At 32.0% G+C, this 19,952-nt stretch overlaps 1 pseudogene; it reads left to right on the top strand.

The window, feature by feature from the left end:
• The first annotated feature begins 16,198 nt into the window (after positions 1-16,198).
• Positions 16,199-17,753, top strand: LOC114716903 (protein CHROMOSOME TRANSMISSION FIDELITY 7-like; annotated as a pseudogene).
• The last annotated feature ends 2,199 nt before the right edge of the window (positions 17,754-19,952 follow it).

The following is a 19,952-nucleotide window of genomic DNA, read 5'->3' as shown; positions in this document are numbered from 1 at the left end:
CTCTATTTTTCATTCTTGGGTCCTGAGACTTCTTCTGAGTCTCTAACTTTCTCTTTTCTCAGCCTCAGAAAACTTTCCTCTTGCGATTTAGCCCCTAGGAATCCCTCTGTCCCTCTAGGGAACCTCTAGGACCTCTGTCAAAAGGGGTCTGTTAGTCTATCCAATTCAGGCTAATTTTAATACTTTTAGGTTCAAAATTCGGGATGTTACAAAAGTTGCTACCAAGTCATTGCCGTAACAGCTGTTGCTAATATTTATTAGTGGCGACAAAAAGAGTCGCCGCTGAAAGTATAGTCGCTGCTAAAACAAAAAATTGTTGCCACTAAAAATTAAGTTGCCACCAAATATATACTTTTAGCGGCGACAATAAATGCTACCTTCACGGCGACTATTAATGTTGCCGTTGAATGTTACCTTTAGCGGTGACTTAATAGTCGTCACTGAAAGTAGTTTTTTTTAGTATATAAATTATAAATTAAATTGTTAAATTTACTTTCAGCGGCGACAATGGTCTCCTTCAGTGGCGACAATCTAGTCGCCACTAAAAGTAAAAATTATTTTGAAAATATATAAATTAAATTGTTAATTTTAAAATATACATTATTTTAATAAATATTAAAAGAAAAATAATGAATAACTAAATTAAAATCACTATACATGCCATATGAGAGAATTAACCATTAATATTAATAATATATCAAATACAATATTCACATAATTTTTAACAATCATAAAAATAATTTAATTTCATTAAAGACAGCACAAAAATTATACAATCGAAAGATAAATACATCAATAAAGATAATCCCAACCAATGTTAAATCTCCTAAATTGTTAAACTACCTAGAACTATTGTTTGGGTTCACAAGTCGTTAGAGCTCAGGTCACCGCAAATTGAATGTCCCTGTGGAGAAACAAATTAAGCCATAAATTAGCTAATGAATAAATAAAAATCACAAACATTGTAATATATAAAATCCATACGAAATATACAAGAAGCAATACTTAATGTTTCAATGGACAAGAATAAACTAACTATTTTTTTCCCTTGAAAGCAATCTTCGAGAAATAAAATAACAAGCATAAATATCAACCATATTCATGATTAACTTCTTTCCAAAACTTCTTATCCCCTTGTAAGCAGTACACAAAAAATAGAATAACAAGCATAAATCAGCCTTACTCATGGCTAACTATTTGCAAAATTAAAGTGCACATGTGCAGAGATAAGCAATACTCATGAGCATTGAGAGAAAGGAATAGATAGAAATAGAAACAAAATAAGACACAAAGTATCATATTTTTTACGTCAATAGAAAAATTATAAAAATAAAATATATAATTGCGTCAACTTAACCTTCACCTATAAAACATTTTATTAAATCCAACAGACCAAATTTTCATTAGTATCATAGTTTCCAATGCCCTTCTCATAAGATTTATGTACAGTCCATTTCACTTTCATCTTTATAAAGAAAAAACTAGTTTGGCAAAGTCTGATAGTTCAAAAACAATAGATTTTTAATTTAGTGTTCTCATCCTTTAAAACATACAAAAAATTCTGAGAAGTACCATTTTTCATACCGTTAATAATATGCTGAAGAACAGAGGCAGAATTTTTTACAGGTTCTATCATGTTTTTTATCTTCTCTAACATCATCCATTGTGCTTTTAAGTCAAAACAGAATGAGCATCATAATATAAAATAGAGGGCATGGGTTAAAGTTTATGTAAGCTATTTGAGTTGTTAGATTATTATACTTGAATGTCATTCAGGAAACCTGATGCGCCAAATCAAAATAGGAAGAGGAAAAAACAAATTAAACTACAATAAATTCACTCACCTATGAACCTCCAGGAACCCTTTTCAGCAATCCTGAAACCACTTGCTTCAACAGGCACCAAACATCAGCATCTTCCTTCGCCGTTGTCGGCACAAATAATGAACAATAAAATATATACACTGACTAATTTTCATCCTAAAATTTACAGTTTTACATCAAAATCTATACATTTCCGAGCCTGTTAGTTCAAAAGCAAACATCCATTATGAACATAAACCCAGAAAAAAAAAAAGGAGCAAACAGGAGCAAGAAAATGATTCAGAAAAATTGGATGTCAGCAATTGGAGCAAGTGGTGGTCGTTTTGATTTATAAATCAGAATCAAGTTCAAAAGTTGATTCCCCTATTTCAAGGTTAAAAATTTCCCTAATATTACAATGAATAATCAGAATCAATTATAATGCATTTCTCTCACACACATCATCTCACTTTCAATTATATTTTAATTACATATTACGTATCTATCTCACACACTTTATCTTTCACTACCTTCCCATTTTTTCTTATCTCTCAAACGTACATCTCTCTCATGTATGCTTACACCCCATTCCTCATATACATCGGTAATTCTATCTTACATATATAATTATAACACATCTCTATATCATACACACCCCACCCGTTCTACCTCCTCTTTTCTCTCTCACTCACTACATTATTTCTCTCTAATTGTTCCCCCAACACAATAATACATAAAAAAGCTTTAGTTATTTAGAGTTAATTTTATCAATAAAAATAATTACGATATGAATATAATAACCTTTAATAAAAATAAAAAAATTTTGAGGAACACTTTCTATGGCAAAACATTTTGTCGCCGCTGAAAGTACTGTCGCCGTAGAAAGAACTTTAAGTGGTGACTATCTTGTGTCGCCGCTAAAGGTATTTTCAACAGCGACACAAGATAGTCGCCACTGAAAGTTCTTTTTGCGGTGACATCTGAAACATACTTTTAGCGGCGACAAAATGTGTGGCCGCTGAAACATACTTTCAGCGGTGACATTTCAGTTGCCGTTGAAAGTACTTTTAGCGGTGACAAATAATATCGCCGTTGAAAGTCATACTTTCAAAATGTTGTACCTTTTAGTAGCGACCATATGCAGTCGTCACAGAAAGTCCTATATTCGGCGATGACTTTCATGTCGCCGCTAAAAAGTCCCACTTTCGGTGGTGACAATAAAAGTCGCCGATAAAAGTCATACTTTCAGCGGCGACTTTCAACAAAAAACGTCGCCGCTGAAAGTATTTTTTTTTTGTAGTGTACAGATTTTGATGGAGTAGAGGACAAAACAAGATTTGGAAGTGGGTTGGGATTCCCTCAATTAAGAACTTAAGACCAAGAAAATACTAGAAATTGGCCCCAAATAATTAGTTTTCAAATTTTTAATAGTAGTGCTTGCCATTTTATGGACCAGAATCCAATACACCCCAGATCCAAAACATCTTGATGGATAGTGACATTAAATTTCAGTTTTTTTTTAATAAACCAGAATTATCTTCAAGTTACTCTAGATTTGAAACTAATTTTTATTAGGTTAGGAATGTTTAAATTAAAGCCCTCCCAACAAATATACTTTCCGAGATTTAAACTTTTATTCTCTTCCTTATAAGGTGTGATTGTTTACCATCTCAATCAACAACTTGTTGGTAAAATCTAGTTTTTGTAGTGAAACAATTTTAAGTTAAGTTTTCCCTCCTATTAAATAGAAATAATTAATGTGGCCAATGAGAATCAGGTTTAGTAGAAAACTCTAGTCCCTGACAAACTGACAAATTAATGTTTAAATTCTCGTTGAGAGAGAGGTACTCATATCTAAACCTCTAGTAAGAGGATACCTATATATCAATATGGCAAAAAGATGTACTGGTATATTTAGATGTGCATCATTAATTATGGTGGCCCCAAGCTTGTCTGGCTTGCTCCATTTATGTGAGTAAATGTGTATGAAATGTGAGTGTGGACTGTTGGGGGCAGAGGGATGTGGATGGCTGCGGCGCCATATGGACGATTAATGAGGCCGGTGTGGAGAAACATTTCTCATTGAGGAGCCCCAGCCCCATGCTTTTAAATTTTAATTAAAATCCTAACTAACTTAAATTGGATTTGGTTAGAAAAACTAAATAATATCAGGATACTGGATCTACTGAAAAATAACATCATCGTGCGAGATGATACTTTACCTTTAGTTATTCTATAATCCCATTTAATTTCTAATAAAAAAAAAACTTTGGCCTTTATTATGTGAATTTGAGGTCTGTGCAAAATTTTCAATTTTCCCTTTGTGTATGTACTGGCCCCACTTGATCAAATCATTAAATTAAAACAAATGATTAATAAAGTCAGTAAGGAACGAAACTTGGATTAAATTTCTCGCAGCAATCATGTCAAATGTTATGTGTCCTATTTTTTGATGCGGCCACCGAAAAAATGGGATATAGATAAATATGTGTTCACCAAATAACTTGACCGCAAGTGAACGGGTCAAGTAAGTAAGATAAAAAGTATCGTTCCCTCAGAGACTAAGGCTAGATGAGTTGAAAAATCATAATTGTGTATTTGATAGGTTAAGTGAAACAATTGTTGTAAAAGAGTTTGTGAAATGAAAGTTAAGAAAACAATGGTTTAAAGCAGTATAAAATCAAATCGACCTTGAAACAATTAAGAGACTAGGGTTATTCTTCACTAAGATACTTCATGAAACTGGATTAATTACTTCTCAAGTAGTGCTTTACAATAAGTTTAGTTAGCTTGGGTTTACAGAATTGATTAAGCTTTCTTAAGTCAAAACCAAATGTTGCAAACACAATTAAAACACAGCAATCTCTTGCATTGTTTGAAAAAGGTTGCACTTTAAAAACCAAAACCCATTTAGTCTATGCTAGGTCAACAGATACATCTCTGATCAATCGACAAACCATCTATTCACTCAAATAAATTTCTGGACTAACATGTTTTTACCAAAGTTCACGAATTAGTTTAACTTTCTCAAGTTAAACTAATCAATCAATCAATCCAAATGATGGCCAGACAAAAGGAAGCATTAAGCTCAAAGTAAAAACAACTGAATATTATCATTAACACTCAAGAGATAGTAAAACCAAGTCTCAATCCATACAATAGATCAAAATAACCCTAGAAAAATGGATTTAGCTATACATATCGAGTAAAGAACTACAACTATAAAAGTATTTAGTAGTCATAGCAGAAACAAGAAGGGAAGAAGAAGGAAACCCAGAAAATTCAAGATACAAGCTTTGAATCTCTTCTAGCTTCAAGCCCAAAGGTTCCAAGCCTCCAAAACTCCAAACCCTAGCAGAGCCAGCCTCCAAAATTGCTCCAAAAGTCGAACTCTCCTTGAAAAACCGAGTCTCCACCTCTATATGCCCTAATTTTTTAAGTTACAACGTAAAATGCACAGCTGCGAGGGCCAGGCGCCGCGGCAGATTCCTTCAGGCGCCGCGGCGCCTTTTACAGAATGGCTTTCTTTTTGAGGTTCCGGCCTGTGGCGCATTGGAGAATCGGCCGTGGTGATTATACCGAATAGGTTCCTTCGAGATAGCTTGGGCGCCGCGGCGGATTCAGTAAGGCGCCGCGGCGCCTTTTACAGAGGCGCGCTAATGCTTTTCTGTTTGATCCGCTGCGACGGATTCTCCCAGAGGCCGCGGCGGCTGACTTCTTTCCAGTTTTTTCTCTCATTCTTTACTCTCCTCAGGCTTTGTTTCTTGCAAAATTAACTATCAAACCCCATAAAAGAGCGTTAAATCAGCTTAACTCAGTAGAAATTTTGAGAAGTTATCAATATGCACACACGGGGCAAACTGTGATCCAAATATTTAACATAATGGTTATAAAAAATTTGACCTAAATATTGTCTTTAGAAAAATACTACCTTTGATCCTTAATATGATAACCAATTAGGGGTTGATTTGGTTCTAAACATAATACATCAATCTATTTTGTCTTTTAAATTATAATTTTTTAAAAATATTCCTATGATGATTGTACATAAGTGGTTTTCAAGGAGTAGTTCCAATTACACATTATTAAAAAAATTAGTTTAGGAAAACCAACTCACATTTGTTAGAAATAATCAATTTAATTATTTTTTTAATATTCTCAAATTAATTGTCAAGCTCCTCTATTACTTCCGATCCCTAATAAAGATCTAGTTTTGGGAACTCGACCTGTGGCTTGCTAGTTAAGGTGACGAGAAGGACTGGAGGTAGTGATTGTTATTGTTGTTGTTGTTGTTGTTATTTAGAAATATTTGTTTAATTTAACCTTACAAATATAATAAATGAATTATGCTGTCTAACCAAAAAGCAAGTTGGCTAATGTTATTTTCAAGGGAAAATCCCAACAAAGTGATTGTTAAATTTCAAAATTCTAAATTAGGATTGGTTACCACACTCGTAAAAAAAATGACTGCATTCAAAAAACAAATGACCAAATTTTTGTAGTAATTTCTAATTTGAAATTTTAAAATTTAATAGTCTTTTTTTTTTTTGAGATTTTCCCTATTTCAATGATACGTTGTCGGAAGCCGGCAATGGACAAATCTGATTAAAAGAAAAAAGAATGAATTAGTGCTTGATCGATCTAGTTTGAATTAACCAAAGAACCAAGAAAACTAGATCAATAGAAAATCAACAAAATCATTGGTTTGGATGGTTCAGAATCATCATGTGATTTTCATTGTTTCTGGGATGTGTTTTGTTCTTTCCGTCTTTATTTCATTTGCCTTTTGCCTGTTTAAGTTTTTATACTACTATATCCTTATTTGGCTTTGGCTTCGGCTTCAGCTTCCATTTTCTCTCTTTTGCATGGTTAGGTTTCCTGTCATTTTATGTGATATTTTTTATCTTTTCGAATTGGTGGGAGCTTTATTTATCAAAACCACGCATAACTTGTCATTGTTTTTGTTATCTGTTTTGCAAAAGTTATTATTCAATGACTGAGTACTTTATTGGGATTTGGGACTTATCTTTCATTTTATTCAGACATTGATTTGGATTTTTAATGTCTTAAGAGCACATATTTTTGCCTTTTTTTTCTCTAACCGTGAATTGGATGGGATTAATTACCATTAAACCAAATGATTAAAAATAAAAGTGATGCTGACTCCCCCCCCACCTCGTGAAGATTAATGACGGGGGCTTCCAACCTTTTTTTTTTGTGTGTTTATTTTTCAAATTCAATTTTTTTTGTTTTTTTTAATCTGAAATTCAACCTTTTGATTTCAAAGTAGCCGCCAGATATACAGTAATGGACATTTTTTATAGTGCCAACAGGCCTTTACCTAATAATCAAATAACTCAATGGATCTACGTTCCATGGACTTCCAAAATACAGATCAAACCGCAAATTTAAGAATTTATTTGGACCAACGTTGGGGAAAATAATTGTTTTATTTTAACTTACTTTTGCGAATTAAAATTGAGATACAAGTCAATTAGCATAATGTGTTAACTTAATATGACACCTAATCTAATTTTTTTAAAAAAATTTTTTATAACTCACACTCCTAATAAATACTCAACGTGCTTGGTGTCAAGTGGGTTACAAGTCTTGAGAAGTCTAATTCTATTATTTGCTTATGTATTGTTGTATTGCCTTATATTTGGTTTAGTTTTTTTTTTTTAGGTATTCTTAATGTGCTCATTTATGCAAATATTATTCCTCATAAACACACACACACACACACACACACATTTTAAAAAGGGACATCATGTAGCACAGTTTAGCTGCGTTTAATTGTAAGATTCTTGTATTGCAAAGTTAGTAGTTAGGCTGGATAGGGCTTGATCAAAAACCAAGATGCTTTGTGAGCTAGAGTGATGAGAAGCATGTGGAGTATTATCAAAGACTATAGAGGAATTCTGATAGAAGTTCTCATGCTTAATATATATACAAAATGGAGATCCTTTAGCAGCAAAACTTTGGGCATTCTTATTGGTGACATGGGATGAGAATCATAGACGAGTTTGCTTAAGAAGAGTTTCTTTGGATGCAATTAAGCTTATCAAGAATTGAAATAATGAACTTCATGATAACTACAATTTAGTCCGAGAAAGTCATACAATGCTTCAATGAATTTGATGTGATAATCTTCAATACATTCAATGAAAGAAGAACTCTGAAGCTGGCATACTGGCCAAACATGCTCTGACAATGCCCCCTGGATTCCACTTGGTTCATTTCGATGATTTCTGGTTATTTGTTTCTTTATTATAATATAGAGTAGTTTACAGTTTTCTTCTTTATCGAAAAAACTAGTTATGCATGATAATTATGAAAAACTATAAATATATGGATTGCTGATATATATTTTTAAACTTAAATAACATCGTTTCAAGCTCAATAAGCAAAAACAAAATCTAATCTAATTGTTTCATTCAAAACTTTTAATCAAACCAACTAAGAGATCAATACACTAGTTTATTAATTCTAGTTGAGTTTTAGATAAAGTACTTTTTTGGTAAAGTGGGAATCGCTTCAATGGGTGAATTTTTCGAGACATATTCCCGATACTACTACAGTCAGAAGCGTCAGGGAGTTTTGGCCTTTTGGGTTGCTAATGTCAAAACGACAATCGAAGCTAGATAAGTTATCCCCCCCCCCCCCCCCCAAAAAAAAAAAAAAAAAAGAAATGTCTACGCCCAATCATTCTGAATATATTATAATTTATTGTTTTTTCAATGACTTAATTTTTTCCCAATTTTATTGGCTTTTTATATTTCAACGTATTCAATATTTAGGTGTCTTTGGTGGTCTAGTTTTGTGTGCCTGTGCCTTTTATTCCTTGCATTCATATAGTAAAGAACAGGATCCCCATTAAGCTTGACGGCAAAATGCAGACTTTCTACTTCTCTTTCTGTTTTCGTTTCCTTTTGTTCTTTTGGCCCTTTCCCATCTTTGCATTTGCCTTGACTTTGTCTTCCGTTTTCCGGTTTTCCCATTGTCTGGTTTTCTCGATGTTGCTTCTGAACAGGATTCAACCGGTTGGAGTAATGGTTCATTTAGCCATGATTAGACCATGGTTCATTCATTCAAACATAAAGTCTGATTTCCGGCATTTGATTTCATGCCACGAGAACACAAAAATCGACTTTATCCGCTTCACAGATTTGCTGAAGCATCCGAAGTGTGAGTATCTTTGTCTTGGCTACTAGTATAATATTTATGCATGTATGTATGTAGCAGGATGATACCCAAGTTTTGAGGGAAAAAATTTAAGTTCACGGTCGTTTCAAAGATACTTTTGGGTCGTCACAAGTGATTCATAAATAGCTAAACAATTTTGATAAGTGACCCTAAGGTGTAACATGTTTTAGGTAAGAAAATTAAATACAGATATAGATTTCAAAAAAATCATCATATTTATAGTCATTTACAAATCAAGCTTGTAAAAATCGAATTCTTTAGTGTCTAGTAGTATTTAATTTATCTGGGATCTATTGATAACTTTTTCGTAAAATTATTTGACTACTGACTGTTATATTGCTTAGCTCCGTAGGCTTTCCCACACAATGTTTCAAGTGAAGAAGCCAATCCACACTGTTATATAAAAGTGCAAAATCCAAAATGCAATTATTGGTGATCCAGCAAAAGTATAAAACCCCACAATGCAAGATAAGATTTTGTGGTTGTAAAACAGTAAGTGAACTTACGATGACGCTAAAGCCAGCGACAGCACAAAGTGAAATGGTAACACCAGTGCTGGATTGAGCAAGTTTTCCCAAGTGACCCACCATCATCAAATCCATGGTTTGCAGAAAGAAGGTTGAAGAATTCACAGCCACCATAGGGCCTGCTACACAACAAACTGCACACGCCATGTTATGGGTAGATGATCCTCTTCGTTCACCCAATCTGTGTTTTTCTCTAAGAGACTTCTTTCCATTCTCTCCTTCCTCCATCTTACTCGAAGGCACTCTTTTGGGAACCTTAAACATCAAGAGAGATATCAATTCGGGCTTGTTAATCCCTGTGTCATTGTTAAGAGGAAAATAATTCAAAACCATTCGTAACTAAATTATTATATTTTTGTACTTGTATATATTTAAATTAAATTAAAATTTTACATGTAAAAAAGAAAATATTAATAATACTGTGATGGTGTAAAGAGGAAAATGTGAAATATAATAATTCTTGAATGGCAAAAAAAATAGAAACAACTTTATTTTCCCGAAGGGCCATATCTAAGGAAAAAAAGCTGGGGTGGGAATTATTTTTAGAGAAGAATATTCATATACGTGTGCATAGACAGAGACATATATATGTATGCACTACTCTAAATGTTTCTGATTATTTGATAGTGTGCGAGGGAGTTAAGAAAGAAGCAATAGTTTCTAAATCTAAGGATGACTTACCACTAATAATAAGCTTCTGAATTAAAGATAAATCTGACCTATTGCCACATTAATTGTTAATATAAGCTTCTGAATTAAAGATAAATCTGACCTATTGCCACATTAATTGTTAATATAAGCTTCTGAATTAAAGATAAATCTGACCTATTGCACCAATAGAATTAAAAATGCTCCCCGACTCCATATTAAAAAAATTAGTTGATTAGTTTTTTTAAAGAAAATTGTGCGTTGGTCTTACTAAAGTAAGTATCCATTTTTAATCATTTGTATTTATCACTAATTTTTAATATAAAAAAAACCTTCTTGATTGCAAAAATATATATTAATATGTGTGTGCGCGCATACATACATGTAAAAATCTTCCACCATGGGATCACGTGTTTGATCAAGTTTTCAAATAAATAATAGTAATAATAATAATTTTATCATACATTATTGCACAGTAGTCAGTAATTCTGATCCGAAAACCATGGCGATTCCTCAAATGTTATTCACAGTATCGGATGATGTTCTGGTAACATTACCCCGTTTCATTGATCCATAACGATAACCTAGTTGTCTTCTAGTTAGCAAATGGTCAGAATTTCTTCAGATAATACTACTTATTTCCGGTGCTTAATATAAGAACTTATTTGATTTTTATTTTAGTTCTAAATGTAAGATCTTAATTCACTTTGTCTCTCATATTTATTCATTTTTTTTCTCAAGGTGTTCCTTGCAATAATGCTAGTTCTAGCCAATGTACTTGATTGGTAAAGATATTTTATGAAAAATAACAGATACTACCTCCAGTCCTAATTATAAGAGCTAATTGACTAGTTTGAGGAAATTAAGGAAAGAAGTTAAGTTAGTTATTTGTAATAAATAGGTGTTGTCTTTCCTAAAATATTCTTGCTAATTAAGTGTGTTAATTAAAATTATTATTATTAGAAGGACTATCTTGAAAAAAATATATAAATATGAGAAACAAAATGGATTAGGGTTTTATATTTAGGACCAAAATAAAAGTCAAATAAGGTCTTATATTAAGGACCAGAAGTAGTGTTTGTTATAAATAACTAACTTCACTAGTTTTCTTAATATATTCTAATTAATCAATTAGCTCTTATGTTAAGTATCGGAGGTAGTATATTATAAGAGATATCTACACCATGATGCTTCTAAATAATACTGTCTGTGTGTGTATATCTATATATAAATAGGAACAGAGTAATAAGTGATTTTTCGGTGTTTGCCCCATTATATCATGGGACCAAATAATTATTGAATGCCATGCAACAATAAATAAAGCTGTAAAACTGGTTCCCATCACAAATTAATAAATCACAGCATTAAAATTCATGTACTACGTAGTGGACAAGTAGCTTAGATACCAACATGATCTCTACAATACTGCTTTTTCACCTAAAACGGATCCGAGACAGATGGACGACTTACGAATAATAATAATAATAAATAAAAATTTTACCCATGCTGAAATGGATCATTCTACAATGATGATTTGGTTGGGTTTTATTTGTCTATCAATTTATTGATCCAATCCCTGGCCCTGGTGAGCTCTCGAAACCTAACTTACCTAAACTTTTTTTTTTTTAAAAAAAAATGTGTGTGTTGCCGCTGCACATGCCTATCCATTAATAATTAATGATTCGGACTTTCGATCGGATCCTCTTAATTGGTTTCATTTTCGATTCCCTTCCCATCACACCGTAACATGCTAAGATTCAACCATTAAAAAAAAACACTGAACTTTGAAGAACACATTCCATAAAATAAACATCGCCAAAGTAGCCTATACGCAAGCAAAGCAATATTTAAGAATCCATTCGACAAGAAAAAAGACATGCAGAAAGAAACAAGAATACCACCAATAAGAGAGTTTGATTTAGCAGAATTAGTCTCTTATTATTATAACATGACGAACTAATATTCAAGTTTTTACTAAAAGTTATATTTAAATTTAGTGTCTGATAACACCTTGAACAAGTCCTCTCCAATAAGAAGATACTTGCGCTTGACAAAATAAAAGAGAAATGATACAAGGGTATTACTATTACCTGCAATACTTGCAATTTGCCATAGTGATAGTCACAAAGAGGTGGAGTTATACTCCAATACATATACATATACATATATAGACACATGCATGTGTTCTGTACCTACGTGGGTTGAACTAAGGGCTTGTTTGGGACTCCATTCAAAATAGATCTTTAAGCCTAAGTTCACGTAAGTCGAGACAAAACTCTCCTCACATACTTATCTTGTATTTTGTAAATCACATTTAGAAAGCTACTTATAAGTCAATTTAAATAAGTCCTCAGGAGACCGAAAAGAAGCATACATGTGGCTGCGGGTGAGAGATCGGGTCAGGTTGGGTGGCAGCGAGCGAGGCCGCAAAAGTTATTCTCACGACAACCTCCTGAGAAATGTTTCTCATTGAGCACCACCACTGTATAATATAATGGATAGATAAACATGTCAATATTAGTTTGAATTCAAAATCTCATTCTAGCTTGGTGAGTAATATTGTTATTGAGGAAATCAGTTTCAATGCTCATTATGCGTGAGCATCATAATACTTATTAAATCTCAACTATTTATATTTAATATTGATAACCCAGATTCAGTTTTTTTATATTTTTTAAAATTTTTTTCCTTTTAATAGATATACAATTCAAAATAAAAGTAATTTCTTAACTGTAAATTTTTTTTAGAAAAATTAAAAATTTTAAATTTAGACTATTACAAATATATTTAAATGGTGTAAGTTGAAATCATTACAAGTATAATATCCGACATTCGATTTAATTACTTATTTTTTATCTAACATAATAATAGTTTTCATATAATATGAAATCCCGAGATTGGCAGGAAGGCGGGAAGAGAGTAGTAGGAGACGCTTGATGCTAGTGTCAACTGTTCCTCATTGATTTTGGACTGCATGGAAAGATAGTTGGGGGATATCTGTGTATTAGATTTTTCACAATTTCATGGCGTAGAAGATATAGTTTTCGTCCAATAACTTCATTATAATATTTGGATAAATTTTTATTACTTTTATTCTATTACGCTCAGATTTTATACTAGCTAGGTCATTAAAAACTCGTCAATTTACAAATATACACACAAACTTTTTTTTTATCCATTTTGCTTTTTTAAATAATACATTATAATTATTAATTAAGCAAAAATGAACTATAAAACTAAATTAACTCCATAATACCATTATTTTTTAATTCAATTATATATGTTTTTCAAAAGAGAGTAATAGAATAATCATACTTAGAATTATAAAAATTAGGTTATTATTTCTTAAGAAACTCATTTATTCTTTTATTAAGAAACTCATTTACATTTGTAAGTGAGGTAGTAACCTATAATAGTTTTAAATGAATAATAACCGTGGAATATCTGTCATAAAAATATAATTAGAATAAAAAAAGAATATGTTAAATTTAATAAATTAAAAAAATATTAACTTAAATTTAAAATAAACGTTATATATTAAAATTATATTATAAATTCTAATATATAAATATAAAATTAATAATATAAATTAATTACTTTAAATATATTAAATAAATAATTTTTATTCATTATTTCATACATTCCATTTTATTCAAACAATATTATAATTAAATATTATTGAAAACATATGAGCTAAAATAATTATCTCTACTTCGTTATTAGAAATGATCTTAAAAATTATAATTATTTGAAAGGACCAAATATATTTAAAAATACTAAATTACCCATAACTACATCTCTAAATTTTCTCTAATTTATGCTCCATTACTGGATATTTTAAATGATTAAATTAGATAAATATTTGATTAAATAAATCTATTTGAAAATGTGAGTTTTTTTATTCAAAAAATTGTCTCTGCTTCATTTTTCCCTGCTTCCAACTTCATATTTCAACCAACAGCATATTTCAAATGTTCAATTTTAATTTATGTATATTATTAAAGAATAATATTATATTCTTTTTAACCTCTAATTTCTATACTGTGAATAAAGACTTCTGAGAAGATATATACTTTGACCAGTACAAAAAGGTAAATTTACATTAAATAATGATAAGCTTATAATGAATGCAGTTGTAGAATTTTATATTAGGTTTAACTCTTGAAAGATGTTTTTATTTGGGTACCGTTTAAATGACCCAAACAATCATCCTTATCATTGAAAACAAAAATAAATGTTAATAACTATTTCACACTAGTTATTTAAAAATTATAATTACTTAATATGAGAAAAAACAAAATTTAATTTAAGTTTTTGAACAAGCAGAAGCTACCCCTTATAATTGAAAGCCTGAAGCCTCTCTTTGATGATGGATCATCCTTCATATTGTTTTTGTGTTTTTCTTTTTTTTTTTTAAAGAAAAAAAAGCATGAAGCTTTCAACTCCATTTAGGTTTTGAAAACCTGAAAATTATTAAGAGGTTATCATGATATGGAGGTGTAGTAAGAGAAAAAACAGAAGATGTTATTAGGGGCAATCGAGTATTTTTAAATTTATATTTTATTATTTGGTCTCCCTAAATAATTATAATTTTTAAGATCCTCTTTAATAAATACTCCTCCGGTCCTTAATATAAGATCCATTTAACTAATTTGATTAGATTAAGGAAGTTAGGTAAGTTAGTTAATTATAAGAAAAGTGACACATTTTTCCTAAAACACCATAATCATCTTTCTTAATACCTCCTCTCCCTCTTCTACTTGATTATGGTTGAGGGAGTATCCATAGGGATAATTTAGAGAAAATCGATAAATATGACAAATGGGTCTTATATTTAGGACCAAAACCAACTCAAGAATTGGATCCTATATTAAGGACCGGAGGAGTATTACTTTTTCTAGATCTTTCTCTCTAATTTTTTCAAAAAATTAAAAAGAAACTCCTTTCTTTCATCATTATTAATCCTATCACTAGTATTCTTTTTATCGGGAAAATTTTGACGCTATTTAGTACTAGTTTTCTGGTCAGATAGAAGACCAGAGTAAGCTCTCAACCAAATACTATCTAACTGGACACATATTTAATCTGACTATATATTTACTCAAACACTATCTACTCAAGAAAAATATATATATACATTTAATCAGATTATAAAAAATTTAACTATAATTTATTTTATATGAAAATTAATTATATGTCTACATTTTTTAATTAAGAGAAACTCAATATGTGAAAATGACTAAATATAAAATTCTTATCCATCATTTAGCAAAATACATACAAAATTTTTTTTTAAAAAATTTTAATCAAAAGAATGTACCTTAGTTAGAAGAAAAATCAAGCTTCTAGTTAAAATAAAACATATATAATATTTGCACGACTGCACACACCACCAACTTCACTAAACGAAAGTATGGAAGGGGAAAGAAGAATGAAAAGAGTTGGAGAACTTGATAGGAACTTGAGAAATAATTAGAAGAAAAGCATATTTGAGTAGAAAATTGCATGCATTATATACACAATAATGAATGTACACTATGCACTCACATGCCAAAAAAAAAAAAAACTCGCCAGGCATGAGCTAAGGACACTTGAATGACTACTCCCTGCACCCCTATATTGATGGGAATATTTGGAGAAGGAAATTAACCATGTCCGTGAGCAGTAGCTTTGTGTGTGGTTGAAAGAAAAGAAGCATGTGGAGTCTAGTCAAAAAAGAAGAAAGAAGCACATGGAGTGTATGGGAAAATGTATAAATAGAAGACAAATGGATTCACTTTTTGAGTTGAGTCTTACTGAACTCGTTCTCTGTCTGAACAAGTTCTATTGTTTTGTGATGTGGGTCCTGTTGAACCGTTATCGATGTGAACAAATTCTGTACAAATTAAAACTCATTCATGGTTTGAACAATTTTCAGGTATAGTATTTCAGTAAATATTTTTAATCTTGTCATATCTGAGTAAAATTTTTTAATTTTTTATCATATTTGGGTAAAAAAAAACCCTCAATGCCTCCATGCAGTCCAAAATCAGCGCTTTCTTCAAATCTCCTGCTCAAGTGCCCAAATCCATTGACCCAGTTTCAGGTATAGACGACGATGATGATGACGAGCTGACAATCTGGGAGAAGAAAGAGCATCATATCTTCAATACCTATGAGTAAAGGCATTTAGATCCAAAAATGTATGCCCTTGATAGAATCGTCGGTTTTCGCATTTTACATTTGAAAACTATTTTGTCTGTTTTAGTTTATCAGAATCTGTTTAGTTACCAGGAATTTTGAGAAGCTAAAATGAAGTCCGCCATTTATAAATATATATGCCTCTCCTATTGCGCAGCAAACAGGATGTTCTTGTTCTGAAGGCGTCTTACTTTTTTTTTTTTTTTAAGTGATTAGTTTCCTCTTCTGATATATGTTTTTATTTTCTTTTTTGTTTTTATTTCCCGGTCAATGAAGAATATAAGACAATGTAGAGGAAATTCAACAGACGAAGAAAAGCACACCAGTTGAATCATGTTCAAAACACGAATACATTATTACAGGAAGGACGATTATCAAGCATAAGAAGAGGAGCCATGCTCAGTTTCATCTAGATTTCGGTCAATCTAATTTCCTGTTGCACAACTGTTCTATTTGTGGTGTCCAATTTTCTACAGGTGATGCAGAGGATGAAAAGGCACACTAAAAATTCCATGAAATTTATACTCAAGGGCTTCTATTTAGAGTAAGTTGAGTAAACTTTTTTTCTTGAACAAGGGTTACTTCCCTGGATGGACTTCATTTGAGTAGTTATTTATGCCGGGATGGACTAATGAAAGGGTCGTTCATATGCTTTGTGGCACCGGTAGAATAATTTTGGTCTTGCGGACTGAACCCCCAGCTAGGAAAAAGAAGGTCTAGCCCTTTTGTGTGTGTGTGTGTGTGTGTGTGACATTAAATTCCCGAGACTTTTTCTTCATATTTTCCAGTTGAAATTCCGCATTTAACCCTGGTGACCCTATATTGACATTTTATGGAGAAGTCATCATTATGACAGGTTGAAGAAGTTAGGAAAATGATGGATATTGACCTTGGAAATGGATGGATAATTCATGAACAATGCAAGGTGGACATGCTATCCCTTTACTTGGTTACTTGTTTAGCTTGACAAACTTGTCTGTAATTAGATGAAACTAGTCCACAAAAGTGGCTTCCACATACGTTTTGTTTGTTTTGTTCCTTGGATTAATTCAGTGACCTAATATTTGCAGGTTTATCTGTTCACTTCCCTACAGAGGATTGTTGGATGCCTTGTTGCTGAAGCAATCAAAGAGGTGTTCAAAGTTATCTCTTGCTCAAGTGCTGGAAATTCCGATGGCAGCAGAAAAAAAGAAACAATTCCATTTTCACCCACTACCCCATTTAGCGATATTCTGTGAATGAATCTGCAGGATTGGACACCAGACATGGTGGGGCAATATTCTGTGAAGACAAAGCAGTCACTGCAGTTTGCAGCATTAGAGCCATATGGATGACTTCCTCCAACAGAAGAAAACGCATTGCCCGCCAATTGCTAGATGCTGTGAGGTAGATGATGCAACACACATTCACATACACTTCTAATGCAAACAGAAGATAACTTGCGGAAGAGTCACAGAAACAGAGAGGGAGATATGGGGAAACAGAACAGAGATGATTGGAGAGGAGGAGAGACGGAACGTAAGAGGTTGATTTGGCAGAGAAATAAGGGGAGAGATAACACCAGAAGGAGGGGGAATATGAAGAACTTGAGGAGGATATGAAGGGAGAAGAGATAGAAAATTAGGGGGATAGAGACTAGTTGAACCATATCAAAATTCATTTCATTATCATCGCAAGTGTCATCTATGTCCTCAAACGGATGATTGGTAAACTCACGAGAGGGTGATCTCCTATGCTTATCACCGTTAACTCCATAAGATTGACCAATCCTAAGAGAGTAAACCCTAGATTGATTAGGGACAGTGGATCATTCATTCCTAAAGCTAGAGTCTTCTCTTCCTATTGGTCTTTCTAGTAACCGTTCTGTCACCTTTCCTGCATTTTGTCTGTCAACAGAATTATGCTCATGAGTTCTTCAAATTTACTATTCAATATGTCTGTAATCAATCATGAATTGTGACAAACAAAAAAAATCATAAATTCACTATCTAGTGACGGATTGAATGTTCAACTGACAGTTATTCATGATTGAAATTTCTTATACTCCTTGAAGCAGGAGTAGAAAATTATGTAACTGGAGCTTTATCACTTGTTGCATTGAGTTAAAGTTGAACAATTGATATTCCTCAATTAATGGTCAACTTAAACGACGCGATCGGTCCATAGATTTTCTTTCCTTTCGCCGCATTTCGCTCAAAGGGTTAAAGGGAAATAATGCATCAAGCTATTCGTAAGGGCCAACTTGATCCTCTTTACCAAGAATCCCAGATGAGGAAACCCAAGGGCAACCACCGTCTAACTCTCCCGTAATTTTAAATTTGAAATTTGTGGCAAGAAAGTTTCTACATGGGTTTCGTGCTTGAGCATTCTCAGTTAAAATTCTCGCAGCTAACAACGACAGGAATGACGTTAGCATCAAGCCACACTGCGCGGTGTAGAGCCAACAAAACGGGTCATAAAACCTTGAATAGTTTTGAGGATTTTTCTTTCACTAAATTTTTTTCCATAATACTACTTCTGGTCCTAATTATAAGAGTTAATTGACTAATTTAAGGAGATTAAGGAAAGTAGTTAAGTTAGTTATTTGTAATAAATATGTGTTGTCTTTTGTAAAATATCCTTGCTAATTAAGTGTATTGGCTATAACTACCATTGTTGAGAGGACTATCTTGAAAAAAATACATAAATATGAGAGACAAAGTGAATTGAGGTCTTATATTTAGGATCAAAATAAAAGTGCAATAAGGTCTTATATTAAGGACTGAAGGTAGTATAAAAGCTAGCTTGACTTTTAATTCGATCTTAAATATAAGATCCCAATCTACTTTGTGTTTCATATTTATCTATTTTTCCAAAATAGTCATTGTGTTAGTTGTTCATGTTAAAGATATCAAATAGTAGTTTTAGCTAATACACATAATTAACAAAAATATTTTAAAAAAGATAACACCTATTTATTATAAATAACTAATTTAAACAATTTTTTTAATTTTCTAAATTAATCATCTAAATCTTATATTAAGAACTGAATATAGTATCTAAGAGTGATGTCATGATTCTCTATTTTATTTTGCATCGTGACTAGTACTTTAGGTGCGATTCTCACTTTTTCGTTCACTTAAATGAAGCACAATGTTTGAAATCTTTCATCCATGGTGGAGACAATGCTTCATTCATGACGGACTTTTGGGAGTTTTGTCCAATAAAAAAGTGAGTGACAAGTGATAACCATGACGCATTGTCTTTCCAAGCTTGGAAATGTTAGACGCATGCCAAAATTTTAAAACAATCTTACTGACATTAAGTAGACATGCCTAAACATTATCTAACTGTCATGACGCGGTAAATTCCTTCATCTGCGGGAGATTTCATCTTTGGAATACACTTTTACTCATAGATCAATGAGAGTTAACTATATCAAATAATATTATGTCCAAGAGAACCGACTAGGTATTATCAAAACTATTGCACCAGAGTCATATCATCCGCAGTAATGATAAACAAAAATGATACATTTGAATCATACTTTTAAGCCTTAGAGACGTACAAGACAAGATTAAGTGAATGCCATAAAACCCAAAAAAACAAA

The sequence above is a fragment of the Neltuma alba genome, unplaced genomic scaffold, assembly GCF_004799145.2.
Source record: "Neltuma alba isolate B1F8T4 unplaced genomic scaffold, ASM479914v2 tig00011698_pilon, whole genome shotgun sequence".
Taxonomy (NCBI): Eukaryota; Viridiplantae; Streptophyta; class Magnoliopsida; order Fabales; family Fabaceae; genus Neltuma; species Neltuma alba.
The sequence above is the reverse complement of the archived record's forward strand: the minus strand, read 5'-3'. Positions and strand labels throughout refer to the sequence as shown.